Source organism: Triticum aestivum, chromosome 2B (genome assembly GCF_018294505.1).
Source record: "Triticum aestivum cultivar Chinese Spring chromosome 2B, IWGSC CS RefSeq v2.1, whole genome shotgun sequence".
Classification (NCBI taxonomy): domain Eukaryota; kingdom Viridiplantae; phylum Streptophyta; class Magnoliopsida; order Poales; family Poaceae; genus Triticum; species Triticum aestivum.
This window is the reverse complement of record NC_057798.1, coordinates 363,523,890-363,532,036: the sequence shown is the minus strand read 5'-3', so window position 1 is coordinate 363,532,036 and position 8,147 is coordinate 363,523,890.

Genomic DNA, 8,147 nt, shown 5'->3' with positions numbered 1-8,147 from the left:
TGCGAGATTTATTTCTAAACAGGAGCAAAAACAAAAAAACATAAAGAAAATTGGGTTGCCTCCCAACTAGCGCTATCGTTTAACGCCCCTAGCTAGGCATAAAAGCAAAGATAGATCTAACGAGTGCCATCTTTGGCACTAAATTCATAAGTAGCACGCATGATAGATTCATAAGGTAATTTGAATTTCTTTCTTGGAAAGTGCTCCATGCCTTTCTTTAATGGCAATTGGAATCTAATATTTCCTTCCTTCATATCAATAATCGCACCAATCGTTCTAAGGAAAGGTCTACCAAGAATAATAGGGCAAGAAAGATTGCAATCTATATCAAGAACAGTAAAATCTACTGACGCGGAGCATCCCATGGACATCACCATGTCAAGAGTCCATTTGACAAGTGCCACGTGCCACATCTACTTCATGCATACAAAGGTGAATCATCTCCTTTACACGTGTCCACTTGTACCCTTCGAGGATGGTATACTACTTGACCCCTCTCTCGTGTGCATACTTAGGTGTGAGCGGAGCTACACATTCATCATGGAGGAGTCCAAGCGCAAGAGAACTACTACACCATCCAAGAGGGAAGCCTGGAAGCGGAGACGGAAGCGCCAAGAAGAAGGCAGCAGCTCCCAGGCGACCCCGTGCGCACGGGCCCCTCCGACCCCATGCCCACGGGCCTCCCAGGCTGGCGGTCCTGAAGACCCCGTGCACACGGGCGTGTACCGTGCCCACGGGACCCCCGTGTCCACGGGCCTCACGGACCCCGTGCGCACGGGCCCTTGCGTCAGGTCCCTGGATACCCCATGCGCACAGGCTCCACTTACCCCGTGCACACGGGGCCCCCTGTGTGATGCTGCGGGCTTTGCCCATGTTTTACCATTTCGCCCCCACCTATTCCCCTCTTTGCCTAGGACTATATATACTCCTTCATCTCCTCCATTTAGACTTAGCAAAGGATATGTTAGACATATGAGAGCTTTGCTCCATGGATCCACTCCACTAAGAGATCAAGACCTCCTCTTGGAGTGACCTAGCTCAAGACCTCCTTCTTGGGGAAGGATCCCAATCATAGGATCATCAAGCCCTCATCTCCTTCATAGGATTTGGGATGAACTCTACCATGTATCTTATTTCCCTTTGTTGTTCATGTACCTTGTGGATCTTATGTGTTTGATTGTCTAGTGGATGTGTGATTTGACTTGTTCTAGAGTGCTCCTCATGTTTTCCCTCCTTTGTTCATCTTGTTCTTGGGGATTCCACCTCCAATTCGTGAAAGATCTTCTCTATAGGGTTCCACCCTACATCATATGGTATCATGAGCCTTGGTTTCTCACGAAATTGGAGCCCCCCTCTTTGTTTTCTAGCATGATTTTGTTGTTCTTGTCCTAAATCCGAAAATCCTCACCAAAAATAGCCCCAAATGTTTTTGTGATTTGTTGGTTTAGTGTGATTTTGTTGGATTTGATCCATGAATTTGGTGTTTAGCAAGTAGATCCACCCCTCTACCATCTTGCCCTACCTTCCACCCTTCGAATTTGACCTCAAAATCGAGTTTCCCCACGAATCCGGAGCTGTTCATCCGCTCCTCGACCCCGTGCACACGGGCCTCACTTACCCCGTGCGCACGGGCCATCCAGAAACTTTCATCCATTTTTTGTCTTTCTTATTTTTGTTTCACCACCATCCCTCGTGTTCTTCCGCACCATTCCACGTGTTTGTTGAGTGTTCGGTTGCGATTTATCTTGTGTCCTAAGGTGTTTCGGCTACTTAGGTGCAACTTGGTAACATCATCGCCACCAATCATCGACTCGGGCAACACTTTGATTTCGACAAGATCATCTTCGACCGTAAGCAAGGACGGTAACCTCGACGACACTTTGTACTCCCTTGCCATTAACTTGATAGCTTTGAGCCATTTTGCGTAGCTTACCCATCGAGACTAGCATGTTGAGTATTGCCGGGCCACGTCTTAGTGCACCATTTAGTGTTCCGTGCATCCCGTGCATCTACTACTTGTTATCTCATTGTGTGGCTCGCATATCAAGCATCGTGGCATAGTGAAAAAAAGAGGAGATAAAAAGCTTTTAAGCAAAAGAGAAGAGAAACAAAGAGCTTATAAGCAATAGCATTGAGCCCTCGCATTCGTGCATCATCTTGGTCACCACATACATTTGCATACTTGGGATAGTGAGACGAGTAGAATCTCTATTAGGTTGGCGCACTAGCGTATCTAGCCCATTAGTGCAATCGAGCTAGCGTCTCTCTAGTATTCGTACGACAAGAGCTTTTCCCGTGTTTAGATATCTTCGAGCTCATTCCTTGGTTGTGCGGATCCCATTTATCTTTCGTGTGTGTGTTCCTCGTGTTATATTGGGAGGTTGATCTATTTGTCTTATTTTCCATTTGTGAATCTTCTCAGCTTTATCAACATCTCGACTAACATTTACTTGAATTATTTGTGTCTTTCCTAACCAAGCTCCTCCATAGACCATTTACTTGTAGGTGTGAGAAACAATTCCCGGTACCAATTCCCCTATTGTAACATCACATGGGATCGTACTTGTTACATCCACAATCTTCGGAAAAGGTAACTTTGGTTTTGTTCTCTCATTTTCCTACTCACCACCACTTTCTTACGATGGATAGGCCAAGCTCCTCTACAAACCCACTCTTCATCGAGCAAGACGATGACATGTCATCCTTCGTCACCAAGAGCCACCTCTTTGGTGCACAACGAGCGCTCCATCAAGAGCAACAAGCTATGAACGACCGCATCGACAACCTCACCACCGACTTACGACTCTCCGAGCAACGAACACGCGACTACTTCGACAGCAAGCTCGACGCGCACAAGCAAGAGAACGATGCAAGAATGGACGAGATCCGAGCTTTGTTGGTCAACCGGCATTCTTCAACTTCTTCCTACTCAAGACGGAGCCATTCAAGTCGACACTCCGATGACACCTCCTCTGGCTCAAGTACACCGTCATCGACCATACTTCGACGAGCCGCGCGTCAAGACCGTCATGCATCTCGAGATCCACTACTGATACGGAGCATCCCACGTTCATCTCCATGTACACCTTCATAGCACATCAAGCCCCAAGTGGACCTACCGGAACTAAGGTGAACCCGCTCTTCTTCGAGAACATCATGAATATCCATTGGACTTGCTTGCTACCTCACCAAAGTGCTCTATGTGTCCTTAGGTACGAAGACCGATGCCCACAAGCTGGTGAGGGACACCCCAAAGGAGTGGGAGAAGGACCACAAGGCCACAAGGAGGAAGAAGGAGTGCAACAGGACCAAATCTGCACCTCCCAGGCGACCCCGTGCCCACGGGCCTCGAAGACCCCGTGCGCACGGGCTACTCAGAGAGTTTGCGCTGGAGCACCCCGTGCGCACGGGCCTGTACCGTGCCCACGGGACCCCCGTGCGCACGGGCCCAACTTACCCCGTGCGCACGGGCCCTACAGGATGGACGGCTGTGAGCTGCTGTTTGGGCCTTCTCTTCATCCACTTCGTCCCCATACCTATATATTCCATACCTAGACCATATGTTAGGGGCAGCAAAGGATATGTTAGACATATGAGAGATTTTCTCCATGGATCCACTCCACTAGGAGATCAAGACCTCCTCTTGGAGTGACCAAACATCAAGACCTCCTTCTTGGGGAAGGATCCCAATCATAGGATCATCAAGCCCTCATCTCCTTCATAGGATTTGGGATGAACTCTACCATGTATCTTATTTCCCTTTGTTGTTCATGTACCTTGTGGATCTTATGTGTTTGATTGTCTAGTGGATGTGTGATTTGACTTGTTCTTGAGTGCTCCTCTTGTTTTCCCTCCTTTGTTCATATTGTTCTTGGGGATTCCACCTCCAATTCGCGAAAGATCTTCTCTATAGGGTTCCACCCTACATCATATGGTATCAAGAGCCATGGTTTCTCACGAAATTGGAGCCCCCCTCTTAGTTTTCTAGCCTAATTTTGCTTGTTCTTGCCCAATTTCGAAAATCCTCACAAAAATCTACATCATATGGTATCATGAGCCTTGGTTTCTCACGAAATTGGAGCCCCCTCTTTGTTTTCTAGCTTGATTTTGTTGTTCTTGTCCTAAATCCGAAAATCCCCACCAAAAATAGCCCCAAATTTTTTTGTGATTTGTTGGTTTAGTGTGACTTTGTTGGATTTGATCCATGAATTTGGTGTTTAGCAAGTAGATCCACCCCTCTAGCACCTTCCCCTACCTTCCACCCTTCGAATTTGACCTCAAAATCGAGTTTCCCCACGGATCCGGAGCAGTTCATCCGCTCTCAGAGGACCCCATGCACACGGGCCATCGGGACCCTGTGCACACGGGCCAGCCAGACCCCGTGCGCACGGCCCTTCCAGTGCGTCTCTTCCGCGGTGCCTTCCACTTCCCACCCCCCATACCACCCCCTACTCCCCATCCACGAGATCCATCAATTTGGAGCCCAAATCGCTAAGAAATCCGCCAAACCCGCGCGTCCCAGGTGACCCCGTGCGCACGGCCCCCCTACAGCAGCCGCGTGCAGTTCACCGTTTTGCCCATAACTTCCACATCCGGAGTCCGATTTTCGTGTTCTTTAGCTCGTTGAGTAGCTATTGACACCCACCATCCACCTAGATAGGTTCCATCACCATTTGACTCCATCAAAATTTTTACATTTTGGAATCTTTGCCTAGGCCTTCCACCATATCATCCGCAAAACCACCATAGCCTTCCGCAACCTAACCCATTTTACTCCATTTAGCATTTGTGGTTGTTTGAGTGGCGACGTGAGTCTCCTAAGGTGTTTCGGCTACTTAGGGACAATTGCCTCTTCACAAACCACCACCACTTCCACCATTTGACATTTGTCATTTGAGATTTTGAGTTTGCGTTTTTTTTACCCTTTCCTAAGGTGTTTCGGCTACTTAGGGACGGGTCTACATCATCTTGGTATCTACAACAAGAACACCGCTACTCATCATCGCAAAGGACGGTAACGTTGACGACACCATTGTATATTCCCCTTGCAATTGCATTGTTAACCCCTAGCCCATTTTGCGTTACTTGCCTATCGAGACTAGCCATTTGAGTATTGCCGGCAACGTTACTTGTGCACATTAGTGGTCCATACCTTCCATTGCATACATACCATATCATATTGGTATCATATCATCCTTTGTGTCACATGATGAGGACATGACTACCTTGGATATGACCAAAAATATTGCATATATGCATATTTGTCAGGTGATTTCTAGTGCAAACTATTCAATAATCTATTTATGTTATCCAGAATAAAAATACTTCACACATTTTTGTGTTTTGTCTAATTGCAGGTGTATGAGACATTTGTACAATCCACATATGAAGATAAGGAAGAAAGAGATGTTTATTTGCTGTCCAAAAAGTTCTCTCACGTCACTTTTGGCCCAAGAGAAGATAGAGTCCAAGTCTCTCACGTTCTGGATTCAGATTCGGACTGCACAGACATACCTGACTCAAAACGCACACAAGTTTTTCATACGGACTCCGAATTAGGTGATTCTTTTTTTGTTGGAAACTAGATTTCGTGCACTTTCCAACCCAATTGGAATCACCTTCAAATTCGTCCGGAGCGTTGAGTTGTGGACGAAACAATCTGATGCTGCAGCAGAATCCGAGTCAAACTACAAGTCCAAAGGTGTTACATCACCTCCACTTGGGCCCATTGGCCTTGTACGACCTAGATTTAGTTTTAGGCTGCCTTGGGACGTCCTCCCACCTCCTTGGCCGCCACCCCTTGCTCCTATATAAGTAGATCCATCTAGTAGCTTTTCCTTGGGATTTGTTTAGTTAAAAGTTAGCCATTGCAACTTCGTGTACTTCGTTTGTGTCCAACGACCAGACCAAGACCGCTTCCGGATCCCCACCATTATCAATACCTCATATATATTTGCTATATTCAGATTGCTTTATCATATTCTTGCTCGTTCTTCGATTGCTTGCAGGAATAGACCTTCGTGGTCAGGCTGACCGTGCTTCCGGCATCGTCAGTAACCTCAGGAGATTGGTTTAGCGATTGCTAAGGCGCAACGTCGTGCACGTTTGTAGTCGGATCGTCAAAGTCGTCTCCACCAAATCGATAGTTATCATCTCATCGAAAGATTAGGACCCTCGCCTCTATCAAGTGGTATCAGTTTTCTGGTTGCTCGGTGAGAATTTCCAGTTTTCCTAGATTAGATTTATTTTCTTACCTATTGTCCAAGAAAAATCCACAAAAAAGAGTTAGATCTATTCATCCTTTGTCCAAGCCAGTCTGAGCCTTTGCAATTTTCTTTTCATTGCTTGCATAGTTGAATTATCGGTTGCATCCTCGTGTCGAGTTGCTGGTCTTAGTGTCTAGGTCGTTTAGAGTTTTGAGTTCTGTTCACATTAGTCACGTCGCCGCGGCATCATTATCCCATCCGCTGTCCACCATCCCATCCACCAATTTCCACCATGTGCTACGCACTGTTTATTGTCATAATCATAGTTGAGGTCACTCACATCTTCGCCTGATCGAATCTGCATCTTATCTAGTTTGTCTTGGAAAGAGGGAGAAAAAGAATATAAAGAATAAAAAGAAAGAAAAAAGGAAAGAAAAAAAATAAAAAGAGGGAGAAGAAAAAGAAAAAAAAGGCATGAGAAAAAAAGAGAGAAGAAAAAAAAATTGGATCTATCTAGAATCAATCTCGTACCTGAATTCGGATTGGAATCTGTTTTACGCACTGTTCAGTAAACAGGTGTATCTTCCTCATACGAAGTCAGTTTTGGCTCCGTGAGTACTCAAATTGAAGATAGCGACGAGCCGCATCTAAATAGTTGCAGAAGCTAGTTCAATATTTGACACCTCAAAATCGGCTTCTAAATAGGTCTTTTTGCCCTCCGAAGTTCGTGAACACAACTTGTTCCAATTTTCAGGCCAGTTTTAGAATTCTTTGACTCCTCATATCAACTCGGAATGGAGTGATTGTTTTTGCATTGGAAAGCTTGAGTTAGTAGCATTCTTTGAAAGAATTTATCAGAAAATTGTCTCAAACTTTTCAAGAGGAAAGTTGGAGAGAGAGTTGTTGTATATCCTGCTTGGCAGTTGTTTTTCATCATTATCTTCACTGGCGTTGTGATCTTCACTTATATCTTGCTGTCAAGAGCTACTTAGTATCCTTCATTGATGCTAGTTGTTCTACGCCGTGACCTCATTAGTGTTCTAGGCTCGCGTCTCTAGTCCGGTCTAGCCTAGGACCAGCACAGTACCGTCGTTGAGCGTTTATTCAACATTGCATCTTTGAATTGATTATTGCTAATCTTTTGCTACCATATATAGCCAACCCAGCTCCACATATTTCTACACCGTGTATACGTACGCTCCCCTGGCAATCGCTTTACTCAATATTCGGAGTTACTTGACACCGCTGGTTGCCGATCACCGCCTGTTGCATGGTAAGAACTTGTAAGACATTGATATTTGCTTTACTGTGAGCGTTTTACCTCCACATCCTAGTAGTTATAGGAACATTATTTTTGGGTTTTGTTTCTTGTTCTACTAATCATGACAGGATCCAGAGTCAATTCATGGGCTTTGTCGATCGCGGGAGACGTGCCACCACCTTTGCAAATACCACAACCGTCACGAGAGGTGCACAAACATCCAAATGCACATGATCAGGTTAATGTATCTATACCACCATTTAATGGCCGTTTTAAACCTGCTTTATATATTGAATGGGAGTTCGACATAAAAAATATATTTGCTTCCCATAATTTCGATGAACATAAAAAGGTTAAGGTTGCGGTTGGTTCTTTCACTGGTTATGCTTTGGTTTGGTGGAGTGAATATTGTCGGTTATACCCTGATTATATACCTACTACTTGGGATGATTTGAAACTTGCCATGCGACATACTTTCGTCCCTGCTTATTATACTCGTGACATGATTAAGAAGTAAAAATGGATGACATATACATATACAACATGTACACCTTGTCTCTTTTGTTAGCCACATTTCAGATTAAGCAACGCCGAGGACGGCTTTATTTTCAAGAAGGGGAGGATGATGAGGACATGACTACCTTGGATATGACCAAAAATATTGCATATATGCATATTTG